Source organism: Bos indicus, chromosome 11 (genome assembly GCF_029378745.1).
Source record: "Bos indicus isolate NIAB-ARS_2022 breed Sahiwal x Tharparkar chromosome 11, NIAB-ARS_B.indTharparkar_mat_pri_1.0, whole genome shotgun sequence".
In the NCBI taxonomy this organism is placed as follows: domain Eukaryota; kingdom Metazoa; phylum Chordata; class Mammalia; order Artiodactyla; family Bovidae; genus Bos; species Bos indicus.
In genome coordinates, this window is record NC_091770.1 from 35033450 (window position 1) to 35057625 (window position 24176).

The window sequence follows — 24176 nt, forward strand, 5'->3', positions numbered from 1 at the left end:
TAATCAAGTGTCTCACTGACTGTCCAGCTCTGCCTTCCAGCCTCTGGTGCATCTGATTGGGATAATTCCAGATTTCTGTTAGGAAAACCTATTTTTTAAGTGATTCTGTGTTTAATTATTTTGTGTTGAATTTTATCACCCCAGTTGAGGTTCGCTGTTGACCTAACTTCCTCTGTTGTATATTATCTATAAATTCCCCAACACTCTTTTCTAACTGTGACATTGTTCTTTGTTTTTCCGTGAACTTTTATTTCGTATTTTAACCACTTTTTTAAATGACTGAGAGGGATGGAAGGTAATCACATGTGCTCATTTGCCTTTCTGTTTTCACCACAGAAATCAGGCATTTCGTGTATTAAAAGTTAGGTTTTAACTTCAAAATTCTTAAATTATTTTTTCTTGCAATTATACTGTAGGGGGTAAATGACACTTATGCCAGTAATTTTTTTTCTTTGAAGAGAGTCATATCGATTTAACTATTTAGTAAATACTGACTGACTATGCTTATATATGCATACTTCTGAATTGACTTGTGGCTAGTTTATTGGCAGATATAGCTCCAATTGTGAAGACATTTAACCCAAATGGAACCTACATCATTTACTTTAGGAATGTTTTCTCTACATTCTCTAGTCATAACTACCATCATAAGCTCTAAAACTCTCTAGTTGTCTCCTCCTCCTCCTCTCCCTCTTCTTTCTCTTTCTCATTTTCTTTCTCCTCCTATTTTTTCTTCCTCTTCTTCTAACTCTTAAATTGAGACCGATAGAAGCAAACATAGGAAAAACTTCTTGATATGAGTCTTGACAATGATTTTTTGGGTATGACACCAAAAGTGCAATCAGTAAAAGCAAAAACCAACAAGTGAGACTACATCAAACTTAAAAGCTTCTGTGCAGCAAAAGAAATAATCAACAAAATGAAAAGGCAACCTATAGAACAGATCAAAATAATGTGCAAACCGTGTATCTGAATACATGGTTTCAGAATGTATATGAATTGATATAATGTATAGAATTGTATATATTCTATACATTATATCAATGTATAGAATTGATATAACTCAATAGCAATAATCATTACCACCATCCAATTAAAAATGGGCAAAAGACCTGCATAGACTTTTTTTTCCAAGGAGGACATACCAATTGCCAACAGGTATATGAAAAGATGCTCAATATCAGAGAAATGTAAATAAAAATCACAGTGAGATACCACCTATTACCAGTGACAAGAGAGCAAGGGTTGGTAAGGATGTGGAAAAAATAGAACCCTGTGTATTGTTGGTGGGAATGTACTGGTACAGTCACTATGGAAAATAGTATAGAGGCTCCTCCAAAAATTGAAAGTTTACCTTATGTTCCAGCATTTTCACTTCTGGGTATATAGCCAAAGGAAATGAAAGATAACTTGAAGGATTTGAAGAGATATTTGCACCTCCAGGTTAATTACAATCTTTTAACAATAGGTTGTTTCCATATCTTGGCTGAGCATCCGTCTCTGGATGAAAAAACAAGATATGAGATATACACAAAAGTATTATTCAGTCATAAGAAAGGAGGAAACCCTGTCATTTGTGACAACATAGATGGGACTTGAGGGCATTATGCCTAAATGAAATAAGTCAGACAGAGAAAGACAAAATCTGTATGGTGTCACTTATATGCAGAATCTAAAAATGTCAAACTCATAGAGACTGAGTAGAATGGTGGTTGTCAGAAACTGAGGAGTGGAGCAGTTAGGGAGATGTTGCCCAGAGAGTACGAACTCCTAGTTATAGAATGAATAAGTTCTAGGGATGTAATGTACAGTATCGTGACGTTACATAGCAGTATAGTATAATCTTTGAAAGATGCTAAGAGTAGATCTCAAATGTTCTCATCACAAAAAAGAAATCACTATTGTGTGAGCTGATGGTGATATAAACCTAAGGTGATTGTTTTACAATATATAAGTGTAACAAATCATGTTGCAAATCTTGAACTTATAAAATGTTATAGGTCAATTATATTTCAATAAAGTTGGGGAAAAATTCAAATTTAAAAACTTTTTAACTAAGGGTTAGAGTATGTTAGCCCTATAAAGTATTAAAATATATTGTTAAAGCATAAAAAGAATGATGAAACTGAAGAGGAAGCTCACCCAAAATGCATATGCAAACCAGGAGAGGATAAAGATGCATATTAAATTGGTGGGGAAATACAAAAAGCTTTTAATAAATGATAGCCGTTTGGGAAAAGATAAAATTTAATCTATACTTCACTCCATATATCAGAGTTCTAAACATTAAAAAAATGAAAGCAACCTCAGAGTAACTATAAAGTTGAGAAAATGAAGTTTCTCTTTTGCTGAACTATTCGATTTTCAACTTGGTTAATCTGAGAACTGTGCTTCCTAGAATTTCCTTCCCCAGTTGGCCAAAAAAGGAATTTGCATGTAATATTGGACATGAAAAACATTAATTAAAAAAGAACACTAATACCATTTCAGGCTTCTAGCATTTTCTTTCATCTTAATCAGTGTCTATCAGGCATTTCTCAAGAGGCAGATCAGGTGGTCTGGTATTCCCATCTCTTTCAGAATTTTCCACAGTTTATTGTGATCCACACAGTCAAAGGCTTTGGCATAGTCAATAAAGCAGAAATAGATGTTTTTTTGGAACTCTCTTGCTTTTTCGATGATCCAGCAGATGTTGGCAATTTGATCTCTGGTTCCTCTGCCTTTTTTAAAACCAGCTTGAACATCAGGAAGTTCATGGTTCACATATTGCTGAAGCCTGGCTTAGAGAATTTTGAGCATTACTTTACTAGCGTGTGAGATGAGTGCAATTGTGCGGGTAGTTTGAGCATTCTTTGGCATTGCCTTTCTTTGGGATTGGAATGAAAACTGACCTTTTCCAGTCCTGCGGCCACTGCTGAGTGTTCCAAATTAGCTGGCATATTGAGTGCAGCACTTTCACAGCATCATCTTTCAGGATTAGGAATAGCTCAACTGGAATGCCATCACCTCCACTAGCTTTGTTCGTAGTGATGCTTTCTAAGGCCCACTTGACTTCACATTCCAGGATGTCTGGCTCTAGGTCAGTGATCACACCATCGTGATTATCTGGGTTGTGAAAATCTTTTTTGTACAGTTCTTCTGTGTATTCTTGCCATCTCTTCTTAATATCTTCTGCTTCTGTTAGGTCCATACCATTTCTGTCCTTTATCAAGCTCATCTTTGCCTGAAATGTTCCTTTGGTATCTCTGATTTTCTTGAAGAGATCCCTAGTCTTTCCCATTCTGTTGTTTTCCTCTATTTCTTTGCATTGATCACTGAAGAAGGCTTTCTTATCTCTTCTTGCTATTCTTTGGAACTCTGCATTCAGATGTTTATATCTTTCCTTTTCTCATTTGCTTTTCACTTCTCTTCTTTTCACAGCTATTTGTAAGGCCTCCCCAGACAGCCATTTTGCTTTTTTACATTTCTTTTCTATGGGAATGGTCTTGATCCCTGTCTCCTGTACAATGTCACAAACCTCATTCCATAGTTCATCAGGCACTCTATTATCTATCAGATCTAGGCCCTTAAATCTATTTCTCACTTCCACTGTATAATCATAAGGGATTTGATTTAGGTCATACCTGAATGGTCTAGTGGTTTTCCCTACTTTCTTCAATTTAAGTCTGAAGCAACAGTTAGAACTGGACATGGAACAACAGACTGGTTCCATATAGGAAAAGGAGTTCGTCAAGCCTGTATATTGTCACTCTGTTTATTTAACCTATATGCAGAGTACATCATGAGAAATGCTGGACTGGAAGAAACACAAGCTGGAATCAAGATTGCCGGGAGAAATATCAATCACCTCAGATATGCAGATGACACCACCCCTATGGCAGAAAGTGAAGAGGAATTCAAAAGCCTCTTGATGAGAGTGAAAGTGGAGAGTGGAAAAGTTGGCTTAAAGCTCAACCTTCAGAAAATGAAGATTATGGTATCCGGTCCCATCACTTCATGGGAAATAGATGGGCAAACAGTGGAAACAGTGTCAGACTTTATTTTTGGGGGCTCCCAAATCACTACAGATGGTGACTGCAGCCATGAAATTAAAAGACACTTACTCCTTGGAAGGAAAGCTATGACCAACCTAGATAGCATATTCAAAAGCAGAGACATTACTTTGCCAACAAAGGTTCGTCTAGTCAAGGCTATGGTTTTTCCAGTGGTCATGTATGGATGTGAGAGTTGGACTGTGAAGAAGGCTGAGCGCCGAAGAATTGATGCTTTTGAACTGTGGCGTTGGAGAAGACTCTTGAGAGTCCCTTGGACGGCAAGGAGATCCAACCAGTCCATTCTGAAGGAGATCAGCCCTGGGTATTCTTTGGAAGGAATGATGCTAAAGCTGAAACTCCAGTACTTTGGCCACCTCATGTGAAGAGTTGACTCATTGGAGAAGACTCTGATGCTGGGAGGGATTGGGGGCAGGAGGAGAAGGGGACAACAGAGGATGAGATGTCTGGATGACATCACTGACTCAATGGACGTGAATCTTAGTGAACTCCTGGAGTTGGTGATGGACAGCGAAGCCTGGCGTGCTGCAATTCATGGGGTCGCAAAGAGTCGGACATGACTGAGCAACTGATCTGATCTGATCATTCATTTCATCAGTGTGGTGTGTTCATATGCTATTGCAATTATTCCTATTTAATTTTTGAGAAAACTTTTAGTTCTAGAACTAAATTATTTACCATGTGAATTGAGGTAAATAGCAGACTAAGAATTCAAAACCACATTGTTTGTTTCCTTCCCTGTGTTATGCTAAGAATTCCACACACACTTGTGGGTATAATTTTTGAATATTAATCAAACAGCTGCTAGTGTCAGTACTGAATGTTTTTCTGGTTTAAGAGTTCCTTGGATAAGGAAATAATTAAATCCTCCATTTTCAGAGGTATGTGCCTCCTCATGAAACAGTGAAGACTATGGGTATATTTTCTCAAAACATTCATTTTCTAAAGTCTTGAATCGACCAGTAGACACAATCCATGGGTTGGTAATTCCTGCACTAAAATAAACTAGCATGGGAATTGAGGAGGAAATTATCTACCAGGTAAGTTGATGACTTACAATCATAAAAGTAAAAAATAGCAACAGATAATTTTTAGCAAACTGATTGAAAATAAATTTCTGTCTGTATAGATACTGCATGTAACTGATTTCAATCCAGGGTAAATTTGTATGGTTGAATTATAACACTTCAGAATTATGGGTTTGTATGGCTTTCACATTCCCTGGCTTACATAACTATGTTTCAGCTATATAACCATTGAAGTAAAATGTTTATTACAGTATGCCATAGTGAAAACTTATTTACATTCTTAACATATGGATCTATTTCACATTGTGACAGGAGAAAGAAAATACATAAAGATATGTTACATACCCATGTCATTTTTAATCAGAAAATAAAGAGGTGAGTAAAAGCTCATGTAGTGCAAGTAGACGGTTAATGTTCTAGTTCTTAAGTAAAAATGATAGGTACCCGATTTTATTAACATAACTTAAATGGATATCTGGTAATTAAAATAGGTACATCTATCCCTCCTAAGCAGGCATGTGTCTCCGATCAAAGAAGAAAATGAATCATCATAGGTAAATGAATTCTCTGTATTCAGACATGTTATCTTCTCCCTGGTCCATATGTTGTCATAGCAACAATTGACTTCATATGGCCTGACTCAGCTACTCAGCAACCAAAGAGAAAAGAAATGTCCTATTTTCTGTAATCTGCTGTTACAGGTGATGTTTTTAGATTGTGCAGTAGCAAAAGGTAATCCTTAAACCTACAGGATTTTCTTTTGTGATTGGAGTAAAATCAATCATTATCTTCTAGATGCAGGACAGTTGTCATTTTGGAGTTTGGGTGGCAATTTCTATAGGTGAAGGATATCAGGATTTCTTGAAGAAAACAGAAGCAGGATACCCTTTAAATAGTTATTTGTCTAAACATTTTGATATATAACTTAGAGAATATGAAGTTTTTAAGCAGAGAACTATTGTAAGAACACAGGAAACTCAGTTCTATTTTTCTGTATCCCTTTGTTTTGTAAAATTGAGATATTCTTTTCTCTGTGACATAGATATAAATTTATAAAAATTGTTTGCCAAAATAAGGGGAATAGAATACCTATTTTGAATTGAGTGCTGGGTATCCAGTAGTAATGCTTTTCAAAATAGTATAATAAAGACATAGTAAATATTTTCTAGTCATATATTTGTAGTTTCATATGTGGACTGTGTTGAAAAGATAAAAATAAGCTGAATAAAATCACAAATAAGACTTTATTTCTTATGGCCTTGGTCAGATTGATAAAAACAATAACAAACAAGCCTTTAAAGAATTAACAAAATCTTCTAATTTATTAAGTTCCTAATTCCCAAATGCATTTAGATGTCTAGATTTTCAAGTGATTTCCACTTTGTGGACGATGCTGCCATTATATACAGATTTTGTTCCTTCAGAGAATAATAGCAGGTGGTGCCTATATGGGAAAACACATGAAAAAAAGCCACCTTTTTTCTTTAATTTTTCATGTCTCTATTATAGCTATATTTATTACTTTATCTAGAGAATGTGATACTTTTGAATATGAAGAATAGTCCAGTAAGGAGTACCATGATAAATAAAAACAAATCAGATTTAATAGGTAACATCTATGTAGCATGTATATTGCAGTACCTCATCCTCTACCCGTGGCTGTCCTAACATGTATGCAAAGTCACTCTTACCTCTGATTGCAGGTTTGGATGAACAGTTTCTAAAAGTGGTCCTGGAAACCACTTCTGGGATTTTCCTGATATATTATGTTATCTTTATTTTATTTAGTGAAAAATGGCTAGAGAGGGAAATTAAACACCTTAAAAATATGAAATGTAGTTAACCTCTACCCCATCATCTTGATCATTTTTTCAGTCTTCCTCCAGTCATTCACCTCACTCAAGTGATTTGATTTATTCTTTAGAGATCATCTGAAAGATTTAGCTACTTCACTCTCATCTGTCTCAGTTCTGTCATCTGCAAATTCTGTGTGTCAAGAATACTGAATCAGATTAGTATAACCTCAAATGCTTGGAACTTCTTGAAAAACTGACCCTACATTAATACAAAGCAAGGCTATTCAACTTTTAAAAAATGACTCAGTCCCTATGGATCTTTGTTTCTCCTCTTAATATCTGAAATGTTGGAAATCACCATACTGATCTTGGCTTAAAGACTGCTGCTGCTGCTAAGTCGCGTCATTCGTGTCCAACTCTGTGCGACCCCATAGATGGAAGCCCACCAGGCTCCTCCATCCATGGGATTTCCCAGGCAAGAGTACTGGAGTGGGGTGCCATTGCCTTCTCCGGGCTTAAAGACTGGCCCTGAATTTATCAAACTGGTTTTGAAGCAAGTTAGTCTGTTCAATTCAGTTCTGTTTAGTTGCTCAGTCGTGTCCAACTCTTTGCGACCCCATGAATCACAGCATGCCAGGCCTCCCTGTCCATCACCAACTCCTGGAGTTCACTCAAACTCACATCCATCAAGTCGGTGATGCCATCCAGCCATCTCATCCTCTGTCATCCCCTTTTCCTCCTGCCCCCAGTCCCTCCCAGCATCAGACTCTTTTCCAATGAGTCAACTCTTCACATGAGGTGGCCAAAGTACTGGAGTTTCAGCTTTAGCATTGTTCCTTCCAAAGAAATCCCAGGGCTGATCTCCTTCAGAATGGACTGGTTGAATCTCCTTGCAGTCCACAGGACTCTCAAGAGTCTTCTCCAACACCACAGTTTAAAAGCATCAATTCTTTTTTTTTTTTTTTTTCTTCCAATTTTATTTTATTTTTAAACTTTACATAATTGTATTAGTTTTGCCAAATATCAAAATGAATCCTCCACAGGTATACATGCGCTCCCCATCCCGAACCCTCCTCCCTCCTCCCTCCCCATACCATCCCTCTGGGCCGTCCCAGTGCACCAGCCCCAAGCATCCAGCATCATGCATCGAACCTGGACTGGCAACTCATTTCCTACATGATATTTTATATGTTTCATTGCCATTCTCCCAAATCTTCCCACCCTCTCCCTCTCCCACAGAGTCCATAAGACTGTTCTATACATCAGTGTCTCTTTAGCTGTCTCGTACACCAGGTTATTGTTACCATCTTTCTAAATTCCATATATATGCGTTAGTATACTGTATTTATGTTTTTCCTTCTGGCTTACTTCACTCTGTACAATAGGCTCCAGTTTCATCCACCTCATTAGAACTGATTCAAATGTATTCTTTTTAATGGCTGAGTAATACTCCATTGTGTATATGTACCACAGCTTTCCTATCCATTCATCCGCTGATGGACATCTAGGTTGCTTCCATGTCTTGGCTATTATAAACAGTGCTGCGATGAACATTGGGGTACACGTGTCTCTTTCCCTTCTGGTTTCCTCAGTGTGTATGCCCAGCAGTGGGATTGCTGGATCATAAGGCAGTTCTATTTCCAGTTTTTTAAGGAATCTCCACACTGTTCTCCATAGTGGCTGTACTAGTTTGCATTCCCACCAACAGTGTAAGAGGGTTCCCTTTTCTCCACACCCTCTCCAGCATTTATTATTAAAAAAAAAAAAATAAAAAAAATAAAAGCATCAATTCTTTGGCGCTCAGCCTTCTTCACAGTCCGACTCTCACATCCATACATGACCACTGGAAAAACCATAGCCTTGACTAGACGGACCTTTGTTGGCAAAGTACTGTCTCTGCTTCTCAATATGCTATCTAGGTAGGTCATAACTCTCCTTCCAAGGAGTAAGCATTTTTTAATTTCATGGCTGCAGTCACAATCTGCAGTGATTTTGGAGCCCCAAAAATAAAGTCTGACACTGTTTCCACTGTTTCCCCATCTATTTCCCATGAAGTGATGGGACCAGATGCCATGATCTTCGTTTTCTGAATGTTGAGCTTTAAGCCAACCTTTTCACTCTCCTCTCTCACTTTCATCAAGAGGCTTTCTAGTTCCTCTTCACTTTCTGCCATAAGGGTGGTATCATCTGCATATCTGAGGTTATTGATATTTCTTCTGGCAATCTTGATTCCAGCTGTGCTTCTTCCAGCCCAGCGTTTCTCATGATGTACTCTGCATATAAGTTAAATAAGCAGGGTGACAGTATACAGCCTTGATGTACTCCTTTTCCTATTTGGAACCAGTCTGTTGTGCCATGTCCAGTTCTAACTGTTGCTTCCTGACCTGCATATAGGTTTCTCAAGAGGCAGGTCAGATGGTCTGGTATTCCCATCTCTTTCAGAATTTTCCACAGTTTATTGTGATCCACACAGTCAAAGGCTTTGGCATAGTCAATAAAGCAGAAATAGATGTTTTTCTGGAACACTTTTGCTTTTTTGATGATCCAGCTGTTAACAGTACCAAAATAAATCTGAAATTAAATATCCTTTCTTTAACTTCACTGAATTGTCCCAAAGAGGGTATCCTCATTATTTCCTCCACTGTTCTGCATTGTTATATGTTCCACTAATGCTGATATTCAGTAGGGTGATTGTAGCATCTATCATAGTACCTTCTAAAGATGAAATGTCCCCAAACATGTGGTCTTTCTATTTTGTTTGGCCTCATATTTTATTGCATCTAGACTATCGGCAGACCTCTTTGCCCATATCTAGTAGAGCACAGGTTAAGCACTTCTAGGCCTCAGCCCCATTATTGGACTTGCTCTGCCCTTTTCTTTCTAGTTCCCCTATCTCCTAATACAGAAGTCTCCTTTTTTTTCTTTCTTTTTTCCTATCATGGTCTTGTCCCTACCCCCTTGATATCAGGAATTGCTTTAAGTGTGAATGTCTTTTAACTGATGAGAGATGGGCCAGCGGCAGTTAAAGAAGATACATCTTTGCCTTGGGCTCCACTGCAGTCTCCTGGAGGTTTTCTAAGGTAATTGAAGCCACATGAGACTTGCTTCACAAAGAGGAAACCTGTTCTCTGGGTGTTGGTGAGCCACTGTGCAAAGTGTTTTCCTTTCAGAGCCATGGGAAGAAAGGAAGTACTTACTGTATCTCCGTTGATTCCAAGCAGTCCTTCAAACTCCACCAATCCTTTAGTCCATAGAGACTGCATCAGAATCAAGAGGTAGAACCAAATTTTAAAAGACCCCTGTATGACTCATGTGTTCTATCCTTCATTCCCTGCCAGAGAACCTGTGTAGGCCTTTATTAGCTAGTTATCTTGTCCCTTGCTGCTGCTGCTAAGTCGCTTCAGTCATGTCCGACTCTGTGCGACCCCATAGACGGCAGCCCACCAGGCTCCGCCCTCCCTGGGATTCTCCAGGCAAGAACACTGGAGTGCGTTGCCATTTCCTTCTCCAATGCATGAAAGTGAAAAGTGAAAGTGAAGTCGCTCAGTTGTGTCCGACTCCTCGTGACCCCATGGACTGTAGCCTACCAGGCTCCTCCATCCATGGGATTTTCCAGGCAAGAGTACTGGAGTGGGTTGCCAATGCCTTAATCCCTTACTCACCTATAATGGCAAGTGGATGTAGGCTTGTGTGTGTACTAAGTCTCTTCAGTCGTGTCCAATTCTTTGTGACCCTATGGACCATAGCCTGCTAGGCTTCTCTGTCCATGGCATTCTCTAGGCAAGAATTATCGCATGGTTGCCATTTCCTCCACCAGGGGATCTTCCCAACCCAGGGATTGAACCCACATCTCTTATGTCTCCTGCACTGGCAAGCAGGTCCTTTACACTAGCACTGCCTGGGAAGCCCTGGATGTAGGCTTACATGTGTATGTGTACACTTGTGTGTGTGACTGTCTTTTACTAGAAAGAAATGAAATAGTAAGAGTATGGGCTTTATAATAGAATGAACCTGTCTGGATTTCAGTTGCAGACAAATAACAGATTGTCTTCATTTGTGAAATGGGGAAAAGATTATTTTATAATTATTGTAACACTAAATAGAATACATTAAACACATGGAAGAGGGCATGAACAGTCAGCAATTGCTAGGTTCTTCCCTCGCCCCCATATCTGGGAAAGATTTCCTTTTGGTAACTTGATTTATGCTTACTGCATTAATTAACTATTGTTCCATTACAAAGCACCTCAAAGTCTAAATGATTAAAATCTTTCTCATGAAGATAGGGTTGTTCTGCTAACCTTAGCTGCTGCTGCTGCTGCTAAGTCACTTCAGTCATGTCCGATTCTGTGCGACCCCACAGATGGCAGCCCACCAGGCTCCCCCGTCCCTGGGATTCTCCAGGCAAAAACACTGGAGTGGGTTGCCATTTCCTTCTCCAGTGCATGAAAGTGAAAAGTGAAAGTGAAGTCGCTCAGTCGTGTGTGACTCCTAGCGACCCCATGGACTGCAGCCTACCAGGCTCCTCCGTCCATGGGATTTACCAGGCATGGCTCGAATGGTAAAGAATCTGCCTGCAATGCAGGAGACCTGGGTTCGATCCCTGGGTCAGGAAGACCACTGGAGAAGGGAATGTCTACCCACTCCAATATTCTTGCCAGGAGAATCCAATGGACTGAGGAGCCAGGCAGGCTATAGTCCATGGGGTCACAAAAAGTCAGACATGACTGAACAACTAACCTTAGCTGCTGCTAAGTCGCTTCAATCGTGTCCGACTCTGTGCGACCCCATAGATGGCAGCCCACCAGGCTCCCCCGCCCCTGGGATTCTCCAGGCAAGAACACTGGAGTGGGTTGCCATTTCCTTCTCCAATGCATGAAAGTGAAAAGTGGAAGTGAAGTCGTGCAGTTGTGTACAACTCTTCTTGATCCCATGGACTGCAGCCTACCAGGCTCCTCCATCCATGGGATTTTCCAAGCAAGAGTACTGGAGTGGGGTGCCATTGCCTTCTCCTAACCTTAGCTCTCGTGGTCTTAATCATGAGATCAATGATGTGTCCTCTGGGGGAAAGTAAGTTGTTTAGGTGACCTTGGATATGATGATTGAGCTTTATTGGAGGTCTCTCTCCTATCCCTTCAGCAATCTAGCCTGATGGCAGGGATTCAAGAGCAAGCAAGTCTAGTTCTGGAAGGAGGTAAGGGGGAAGTTGAGCATGTGCTTCTCAAGTTTGGATCACACTTGATAATATCTTGCTGGTCAATGAAAAGCACATGGATGAGCCCAGAATCAAAGTGCAGAGGGACTGTCAAGTTACAGGACAAAGGGTATGAATAACTGGGGCCATTAGTACAATTCCCCTACCACCCCCTACAAAGCCTTTCTTGCCAACCCTTCTAATTAGTCATGGTTTGATCAGAGAAGCAGAATGCCTACAAGTCATCAACTGTTGCAGAATAAGGGATTTATTTTAGGAGTTAAACTTTATGTAGTTGTGAGACCTGTTGTATCCAGCTTTAGGTGTCTCTGGTGTTAATTCTTGAAGCCATTTTGGTTAGCCAGACTGGCACTCAGGAAGAAAAACAGAATGAATAACTAGAACTCATGAGTATTATCTAGGACCCAGGACTCTCTCTCACTACCTGTAGTCTTGGTGTAGTGGGTCACCTGAAGGAGAAGGTAGGACTCTTTACTGCAAGCTATGCATGTGTTAGCCCCCAAATCAAATGTGCTGAAGGGGAGAATGCATTAATGGATGGGAGCTGGAGGCTGCTGGTCTAGTGACCCTAATTCACTCCTGAGCTACTGCATGTGCCTGATGCTCTACGTCAACCTCCACAGCATAAAAATGGGTGGCTGCTGCTTCACCTCCATTAGCCAGATCTCCTAAAAATGTCTCTTGTGGCCAACATTAATCTGGGATTATACAGGGAGGCGAATTCTGGAAAACATTTCAGTTTGGTCTCCTCTGCTATTTTGTTGAAGTCTCTTATCGCGTTATATGTGGTTATGCTAAATTCACTTTTTCAGGGTTCGTCACCTTCAACTTTCCCTAAAAACATTTAGATTAGTAATTAATTCAATGTGGCAGAAATGATGCCAAAATCACTTATAATAACATCTGAATATTTGGCAGTTTTTAGCTGCTTTTCCCATCTCATAATTCTTGATAAAATACTCCTTTGACTTCCACTTTGCTTCCAGATTAGACTATGTTTAGAACATACTTTGCCAACTTAATAGTAAAACATGTTTTAGGGAATTTTCTGGTGGTCCAGTGATTAGAACTCAGAGCTCTCATTGCCATAGCCTGGGTTCAGGTCAGGGAACTAATGTCCTACAAGCTGAGGGGTACAGTAAAAAAAAAAAAAAAAAGTTTTATAAATGCAAAGATTGAGGCTGAGAATTTAATTTCTAAAATAATTATCACAGCTCTAAGGAACCAAGGGGACAGATAAACCAACCAAGTGTATTAGGAATTTGTTAGCATTTAAGGGGAGAAATTACTGCAATCGCTGATAATTATGTCCCTTAATTAATGAAAAAATTTAGTGAAGTTCTTTGACTTCAGTGTAAATTCCCACCATCCAGTATATAGAACTAATTCTCAATAGGGAAATCATAGACTTTCTAATCTCAAAGCAACCACTGCTCTAATAGTACACTACTGCTGTTTCTTATTAAAATACTTTTTTGTAGAAACAGCCAAGACTAACTAGTTCAGAAACTTCCTTTCTTTCACTCTTTCTTTTTCTCTTTTCGTCACTTTCTGTCTTCCTCTTGTTCTCTTTATCTCTCTCTTTCTTCCTTTCTATCATCTTTTAATGAGAGTTCCTGGCTTGAGGAAAAGAACAGCCCAATTTCTATAGGGAAATTGTCATTATGATATAAGTGGGTAAAGCTAAGAGTTAAAATGAGATTGTTAATGAAAGTGAACTTCATGAGAAATTAATTCTAATGATAATGACTCATCTTTGTATAGTTGCTATTGGTATGGGATAAGAAGAGACAACTAAATTTCTTCTTTTCATCAAGATACATGCTTTGTGATGATAGAGTAGGATAAAATATAGATAACTATTTTTATTTTTAATTGTGGTAAAAGACATAAAATTTACCATTGTTATCATTTTAAAGTGTACAGTTTAGTAGTGTTAACCATATTCATATTACAAAACATATTTTCCAGAACTTTTTCATTTTTCAAAACTGCAACTCTATACCCATTGAACATCAACTCATTTCCAACTCCTTAGAGCCTCTGACCAACCAGTCATCCACTATTAATTTCTATTCATTTGGCTACTTTAGAATTCTTAATTAAGTAGAATCATAAAATCCTTATCTTTATGATTAACTTTTATCACCTATAATTTACTCAAGGTTCAGCCATGTTATAGCATATAAATAATTTCCCCTTTTCCAAGGCTGAATAATATTTCACTGTGTGTATATATACCATACTTTCTTTATCCATTCATTTATCAATGAATATTTGAGTTGTTTCTGCATTTTGGCTGTTGAGAATATCTGCAATGAACATGGATATGCATATACCTTCTTCGCATCCTGCTTTCAATTCTGTTGGGTATATAACCAAAAGAAAACAAAAGGGATTACTGGATCGTATGGTAATTTTATTTTTAATTTTTTGAGGAGCCTCCATACTATTTTCCATAGTGACTGAACCATTTACATTGCCTCCAACAGTACAAAGGGGGTTGATTTTTTTTTTTTAATAGCGAAATAGTGGCCATCCCAATGCATTTGAGGTGATATCCCACTGTGGTTTTGATTTGCATTTCTGTAATGATCAATATTGTTATTACTAATTAATGACTAGTTGAATACTTTTAAATGCTTGTTGTCTCTTGTATATGTTTTATCCAGGAAAATGTCCATTCAAATAGTTTGCACATTTTAAAATTTCATTGTTGTTCATATTGATGGGTTTTTAATATATTTTGGATATTAACTCCTTATAAGATACATGATTTGCAAATGTTTTCTCCCATTCCCTAGATGGCCTTTTTCCTTTGTTGATTGTACCTTTAAAGGTACAATAGAGGCTTTAAAGTTTGATGTTATCACATTTGTCTATTCTTGCTTTTGTAATTTTGGTGGCATATCCAAGAAATTATTGACAAGTCCAATGTCATAAAGGTTCTCCACAATATTTTATCATAGGCATTTCATAGTTTTAGGTCTTATGGTTAGGTCTTTAATTCATTTTGAGGTTTAATTTATTTTAGTTTTTTAGTTTTATTTTTTCTCAACATTGCTTTCTTTTTTTTTTTAATTTAATTTTATTTTTAAACTTTACATAATTGTATTAGTTTTGCCAAATATCAAAATGAATCCGCCACAGGTATACATGTGTTCCCCATCCTGAACCCTCCTCCCTCCTCCCTCCCCACACCATCCCTCTGGGTCGTCCCAGTGCACTAGCCCCAGGCATCCAGTATCGTGCATCGAACCTGGACTGGCATCTCGTTTCTTACATGATATTTTATGTGTTTCAATGTCATTCTCCCAAATCTTCCCACCCTCTCCCTCTCCCACAGAGTCCATAAGACTGTTCTATACATCAGTGTCTCTTTTGCTGTCTCATACACAGGGCTATTGTTACCATCTTTCTAAATTCCATATATATGCGTTATTATACTGTATTGGTGTTTTTCCTTCTGGCTTACTTCACTCTGTATAATAGGCTCCAGTTTCATCCACTTCATTAGAACTGATTCAAATGTTTTCTTTTTAATGGCTGAGTAATACTCTATTGTGTATATGTACCACAGCTTTCTTATCCATTCATCTGCTGATGGACATCTAGGTTGCTTCCATGTCCTGGCTATTATAAACAGTGCTGCGATGAACATTGGGGTACACATGTCTCTTTCCCTTCTGGTTTCCTCAGTGTGTATGCCTAGCAGTGGGATTGCTGGATCATAAGGCAGTTCTATTTCCGGTTTTGCCAACATCAACATTGCTTTCTGATATACTTTCTTATTCTAGGGTTTTGGGGATATTGGGTTGATTTATGTCATTTTTGTGATTTAATGAAACATTCTAACTATTTCTTTTCTCTGTATAAGCTCATTGGGGAAATATACATGATAAATTTTGGTCTTTCTTAGTCTTAATTTTGGGCTTCCCAGGTGGTGCTAGTGGTAAAGAACCTGCCTGCCAATGCAGGAGACAAAAGAGATGAGGGTTCAGTCCCTGGGTTGGGAAGATCCCCTGGAGGAGGTCATGGCCACTCCAGTATTCTTACATGGAGAATCCCATGGACAGAGGGGCCTGGTGGGCTGCAGTCCATAGAGTCACAAAAAGTCAGATATGACTGAAGTGACTTAGCACACAGTCTTAATTTTATTATTATCATTATATAGATAATTTTCTGGAACTGTCAATGTCATTCATTTTACTCTGACTATGTCACAGTATTGTTTTGGAAACCAAATAGTATTTTTTTCATTGATTAAAAAAAAGCATGTGTTTGGTGCTTATTATTTGTCCTGTAAAGCAATCATTATTGTGGTAGATATCATAGCAGACTGTTGAGGATGTTTTATACAATATTCAGGAGATTTCTAGTCTCTTCCTTATTTGTCTCCCTCTACTGCACAAGCTGGGAAAATGATATAGTGACATATTTCTGACACATATATGAATAGATGATCTTAAACAGTGATGCCTAGATTAGACAATGGGGAAACAAGTATGCCTAGACAAGACACTCTTTGCAAAAATGGTGTTGGGAAAAGTGGACACCCACATACAAAAGAATGAAGTTGGCCAAGGGAAAGATTTAGATATTTTGGTTAAAAATGGAGAGACATAATTAATACTGTTTTTCTTCTTTCATTGAATGAAGTTACAATGGTTGAACATGTTCGTTGTCCCGTCTAGCACAGCGGGTGAGAAAGACCTGAAACGGGGGCGAGCGAATAATGAAAAGACAGACACATATAATTTGACAAGCGGGGAGTCAGGGGCCCTCCTGCTGTCCATGGCAGGAAGACAAAATGGTTCCTTTCAGCCCATTACTTTTATTGGCAGAAGTCACATGAGATCATTAAGGAATAGCTATACTGGGGAGTTTGATTAGCCCAGGCTCTGCTGTTAATCAGGAATGCATTGTTTTGTTTCCGTGGAGGCGGACACAGGGGTAGGTAGTGAAGCGGGGCAGAAAGCACCTCCTGCCCCAAGAATTTCTGTTCAGCATGCTTACTAGGACAATCAAAAGGGCGCACTTTGCCTCACCCTCGAGTCTTGGGGCAGGTTCTGGTCTCTGATCCGTCAGGCTGCAACAGTTTGTGAGCATGAGGGAAAGGCTATGAGAACTGAGAAATGTCTCTGACATGATTAAGAAACTATACAATGCCAGTAATCTCCTATCTTCATATATCTGGTAAGATGAGAAGTCATTTAAACTGTATATTCTGTTACTTGCATCTACTATTTATCCTAAATGATACATAGACATAGGTGAAAACATTAAATCATACAAAGTAGAAAGTTACATGTGACCAATGGAAATCAATGAGTTCAAAATAGGTTGGAGTAAGGAACATTCATGCTCGATAAAGGACAGAAATGGTATGGACCTGACAGAAGCAGAAACTATTAAGAAGAGATGGCAAGAATACACAGAAGAACTGTACAAAAAAGATTTTCACGACCCAGATAATCATGATGGTGTGATCACTGACCTAGAGCCAGACATCCTGGAATGTGAAGTCAAGTGGGCCTTAGAAAGCATCACTACGAACAAAGCTAGTGGAGGTGATAGCATTCCAGTTGAGCTATTTCAAACCCTGAAAGATGATGCTGTGAAAGTGCTGCACTCAATATGCCAGCAAATTTGGAAAACTCAGCAGTGGCCACAGGACTGGGAAAGATCAGTTTTCATTCCAATCCCAAAGAAAGGCAATGCCAAAGAATGCTCAAACTACCTCATAATTGCACTCATCTCACACGCTAGTAAAGTAATGCTCAAAATTCTCCAAGCCAGCCTTCAGCAATATGTGAACCATGAACTTCCTGATGTTCAAGCTGGTTTTAGAAAAGGCAGAGGAACCAGAGATCAAATTGCCAACATCTGCTGAATCATCGAAAAAGCAAGAGAGTTCCAGAAAAGCATCTATTTCTGCTTTATTGACTATGCCAAAGCCTTTGACTGTGTGGATCACAATAAACTGTGGAAAATTCTGAAAGGGATGGGAATACCAGACCACCTGATCTGCCTCTTGAGAAATTTGTATGCAGGTCAGGAAGCAACAGTTAGAACTGGACATGGAACAACAGACTGGTTCCAAGTAGAAAAAGGAGTACGTCAAGGCTGTATATTGTCACCCTGTTTATTTAACCTATATGCAGAGTACATCATGAGAAACGCTGGACTGGAAGAAACACAGCTGAAATCAAGATTGCCAGGAGAAATATCAATAACCTCAGATATGCAGATGACACCACCCTTATGGCAGAAAGTGAAGAGGAACTCAAAAGCCTCTTGATGAGAGTGAAAGTGGAGAGTGAAAAGGTTGGCTTAAAGCTCAACATTCAGAAAACGAAGATCATGGCATCTGGTCCCATCACTTCATGGGAAATAGATGGGGAAACAGTGGAAACAGTGTCAGACTTTATTTTTCTGGGCTCCAAAATCACTACAGATGGTGACTGCAGCCATGAAATTAAAAGACGCTTACTCCTTGGAAGGAAAGTTATGACCAACCTAGATAGCATATTCAAAAGCAGAGACATTACTTTGCCAACAAAGGTTTGTCTAGTCAAGGCTATGGTTTTTCCTGTGGTCATATATGGATGTGAGAGTTGGACTGTGAAGAAGGCTGAGCACCGAAGAATTGATGCTTTTGAACTGTGGTGTTGGAGAAGACTCTTGAGAGTCCCTTGGACTGCAAGGAGATCCAACCAGTCCATTCTGAAGGAGATCAGCCCTGGGTATTCTTTGGAAGGAATAATGCTAAAGCTGAAACTCCAGTATTTTGGCCACCTCATGCGAAGAGGTGATTCATTGGAAAAGAGTCTGATGCTGGGAGGGATTGGGGGCAAGAGGAGAAGGGGACGACAGAGGATGAGATGGCTGGATGGCATCACTGACTCGATGGACGTGAGTCTCAGTGAACTCCGAGAGTTGGTGATGGACAGGGAGGCCTGGCGTGCTGCAATTCATGGGGTTGCAAAGAGTCGGACACGACTGAGCGACTGATCTGATCTGATCTGATCTGAAAGGTAGGGTTTGAGTTGGCCTTAAAAGAAATAAAAGAACCCCAAGATACTGTGTCTTAAAACAACTATAATGTTCTTTTTATGATTCTAAGTATCTAACACTTAGATGGTGTTTAAAATAGAAATTTCTCACCTCTTCTCCACATCATGTCAACCTAGAATGGCTTTCATTGAGACTAGAGGACCCAAAATGGTCTAATTCTCAGTCTGGTGTCTCTCTTGAGGTGTCCCAAAAGACTGAGAGCTGTCTGGGATGATAGGGCATCTTCTTGGTTTGCCAGTGGGCTCAATCATGTGGGGCTTTATTTCACTACCATGTGGTCTTTTCCCCCTTTATCTTCTAGGTCCTTTAGCTAGATACACTATCTTCTTTAGATGGCAGCTGTCATCCTAGAAGACAATGGAAACCTCAAGATTTGAATATCCAAGAATCAGAAATCCTAGAATGTTATTTTTGTCACATTTTTTGATCAAAGAAAGTCCAAAAGCCAGCCAGATCTAAGGGGAGTGAAAAACAGAAGAGATAGCAGCAAAGTCACACTGCAAAAAGGACAGGAATTGCTGTAATAACTTTTGGAAATAATCTGTTGTCACAACCTTATGTCCTGGTTTGAGAGGCCTGGGTTGTTCCTGTTGTTTTGATATAATTATTATACAGCATCCTTACTCTCCAAAATATACCTATTTAGATGGTCATCTTGTATCTGAGATATATTTCTATAAACATGCGTTTTCTTTATAACACACAAATATAATCAGGCAATATCAAACATTTGAAAGAGGATGGGTTGAGGCTCCATCAGAACTTGCTTGCTTGTGTGAATTTGGGCAAGTCAAGAAAGCTTTCGGCCTATACATATATCACAGTTGTAGTAAACATTGATTAGAAAATAGAACTGTAGCACTTAAAAGGAAGGCTGGCCTATAACAGGAGTTGTCAAATTACTTTAATCTTACAAATCATAGACAATGATAAAGCATGGAAGTAGCAATATATAAATGAAAACATTTATTAAAAGTATTTTTATTAGTTTTATGAAGCAAATATTTAGATTGTCTTGTTTAAACATCATTACATAGTCCTTTTATTCTAGTAGTAAACTGCATATGTATGTGTATTTGCAGGGCCTAGTTTTTCATTCTATTCAGATCATGTGCCTGTCCCCACATCACAGAATCCATACAAACTAATCTCAGTTTCTTTGAATATTATATACAAATTATATTTTGCAGTGTGCTTTTACCTTTACCATGTGCTCCATTCTGCTTCTGGGGCCTTCCCTCATTACGGTCCCTGAATATTTTCTCCAGTCCGTGGTCTCACTTGTTTCCCTCTAACCTCATCCTTATCCCATGCCCTTGACTCTTTTTCTAAGCGTGCTTAAAATCAGTGTTTCTGCTGACTGTTCCTTGTTCCTGTGGTTATGAAAATGGGTCTTCCACATACAGTGAATTGGAAAACAAAGAGAAAAGATTCTATTTCTTGAGTTGTCCGGGAGTTCTTATATTGGTTGCAATAAATCTTAAAACACATAGCATGAAGCCACAGGGAGTGTTTGTTTTTTAAGCCACAGGGAAAGAAAATGTTAAAATTTATTTTTCTAATTTATACTTTGGAATCATTAAAGAAGCTACATCTAAATAGGTAGAAGTATCTCAATATTTGAAAAGAAGCTAGTTAAGCACTGATTAAAATGATCAATAATGTCCATATTTTTATAGTAATGGCAAAAATAACAATATATAAAGTCAGCATCTTTATATATTGTTGTTATCAATCTTCTCCCATGCCCTTGACTGTTTTTCTAAGCATGCTTCCTATTGTTAGCTATCCTAGTTACTTTATATATGTTCTCATTTAATCCTCATAATAACTCTGGGGTATACATTATAATCTGCATTTACAGGTAGTGATTTTTCAATTTGCGGAGTAAATAATTTCTTCAAGTTTACTTACGTTAAGTCATGGGTGGATTAAAATTGGACTTTGCTTACTCAAAACCTGTGATAGTTTTCCCTGATTTACTTAGTGTTTTGGTTACCATTGTGAGATAACCATGTATAAGGATGGTAAACAGGTTGGATTTCATTTCCTTTTCAAAAGAATAGGTATTTATCACATTCCCATTGTAAATTTTGAAGAATGGCTAAAGCAGAAGTAAATGTGATATGTCTAACATATAGCCATAAGTAAATATCTGCATTCATAAATACAAGATTTCTCTGTTACCAGAAATTTTTATCTTTTAATTTTAGAATTGTATCAGAAAGGAGCTTGTTCTTGTTGCCAAAAAGACTAGAAGGAGCACATAGCTTAATGGGTTTTAGGACTGGGGCTTCCCTTGTAGCTCAGTCGATGAAGAATCTGCCTGCAATGCCAGAGACTTGGGTTCAATTCCTGGGTCAGGAAGATCCCCTGGAGAAGGAAATGGCAAACCACCCCAGGATTCTTGCCTGGAGAATTCCATGGACAGAGAAGCCTGGCAGGCTACAGTCCATGGGGTCGCAAGAGTTAGACATGACTTAGCGACTAAACCACCACCAGGTAAGGAAAGACTGATGGGAAGACAGCACAGTGTTTTCAAAAGAGCAAAGAGTTGTTTATTTTTAACTGGAGTATAGTTGATTACAACGTTGTGTTAGTTTCAGGCATACAGAAAAGTGAATCAGTTAGATATATTCATATAAGATTTTTTTCCCATATAGGTCATTACAGAGTATTAAGCAGAGTTCTCTGTGCTGTACAGGAAGTCCTTATTAGTTATCTATTTTATACATAGTAGTGTGTGTATGTCAATCCCAATCTTTCAACATATTAGAAGAGCAGAGTGTCTTGAATCAGGCACACCAGCTCTATCACTTACTTCCTGAGTGATCTGAAGTTATTTAAGCTCTTAGAATTTATATTTATTCCCATGAAAGATAGGGATAAGAACACCTACCTATTAGAATTATTAGTTACTTGAGATAATCAATGTAAATGCCTAATCATGTCTCACACACATTAGACACTCAAGTCATGTTAGGTCTCTCCTCTACCTCAGTGTGGCATAGTGGGAGGTCATGGAAGTTCAGCAAGTAGGAGTCATTGCAGATCACAGCAAGAGGGCAATAGATAATATGCAGCTATCCATCCAGAGTATGTCAAGGAGGAAAGAATGAAGGTTAAAAGTCTTAAGAAGAGATGCTTCTTAGACTGAAATATCAAATTGTTTCACTTCATTTGGAAAATACAGAAGTGCCTTTATTATCATTGAACAGTGAAATCAGTCTAAGACTGAGAGCAAATTTGCTTTGGTGCAGAGATATCCAAGCACTTGTGATTTTTTGAGTTAGTCTCAAGTTTTGATTGATTACAGAGTCCAAAGTAGTATCTCACACTGTGGTTTGAAAACAAAGAATCCTCTGGAGAATTCATTTAAAAATACAAATTCATGGGCCTCAATCCAAACCTTTGTTCTTGCCCTTGTTTACATTCTGTGCTTTAGAATACACTGTGATCTCATATCAGCCTGGGAAAATAGATTTATGGATTAAACTCCCTTTCATAAAATAAGTTTCTGCAAAGAAATTCTTAATAAAAATGAAACAATAATGCAAGTATAAGTAAGCAAAAGGACACTTCTACTGTTATTATGGAGTTCCTTGCAACCAAGTGATGAGTAAATAAGATGCTAATCTGATCACGAATGATACAGTCAATCACATTGTTCAATACTGATGTTCTCAGCAACTGTGAGGACAAAACAACTTGTACCAGTAATATATAAAAACCAAAATATACATTTAAAATATTTGCTTCATGTTTATCAGATTCTTTAAATTTTGTATTCTTTTTATAATGGTATGTTGATAGAATAATAGATGTATATAATTTATAAATAAATATAAACATAAAAGCCTGTAGTTCAAATTGATTAGAGGTAAGGGATAAGAAAAAACTAAGAGTAGGGACCCAGGCATGTCACTACCAATCTATCAAAATACTTATGCAAAGTTGAATATAGTATCATATATTCAAATAATTTCTCTCTATGATGCCCAAGATAAGCATGTTAATATCCTAATATCTTGATGCTATAAGACATGCCATAGGCTTGTGAATCTTATATCATGGTAATGAAGATAAAGAACCATTGTCTTAATTACTGAAATATAAATCAAGCTAGATCTTCCTTTCCTTCTAAAAAAATGTGCACTAATTCTTCAGTCATAGCAGCCAAGTGAACTGCATGCTAAATAACTTCTAAATGAATTGTACATTTATAGTTCTTCATTGAATAATTAAGAATAAAAGTGTTTTTGCTGTTTGAAATAGAGAATTGGATTGTGATAGTTATAACTTTTAATAAAAATATCTAATATATTTCTAGAATGTGTACAATGTTAACACAAAAATTCTAATAGACTACTACTGGATTTTTCCATTGAATTAACATCATGGAATTTTAACAAAAACCCTAATTAAGTAGAATTTCTAATGGGCATGAGGCCTAAATTAAAATCAAGGAAAAATATTCAACATGTTCACTAATCCTCCAGGGGAAATTTGGAGGTCTCTTGCAACCATACTTTTTTAAAAACCTCAGTGTTTCTTGGTCTATTTGCACCCAAATTTGTTGCTTTCTCATTAATTACTTTCTACTATTGATTTTTTCCCTGAGTAAAGTGACACAATCCATAGAGCTGGTTGAGATGTGAAAGAGACAGATCCTGGAGAAGTGATGACTATAAAATGTTTATTATCCTCTGCTGCAGCTACTAAATCGCTTCAGCCATGTCTGACTCGGCACGATCCCATAGACGGCACCCCACCAGGCTCCGCCGTCCCTGAGATTCTCCAGGCAAGAACACTGGAGTGGGTTGCCATTTCCTTCTCCAATGCATGAAAGTGAAACATGAAAGTGAAGTTGCTCAGTCGTGTCTGACTCTTTGCAACCCCATGGACTGCAGTCTACCGGGCTCCTCTGCCCATGGGATTTTCCAGGCAAGAGTACTGGAGTGGGTTGCCATTGCCTTCTCCTATTATCCTCTAAACTTGATATAACCTC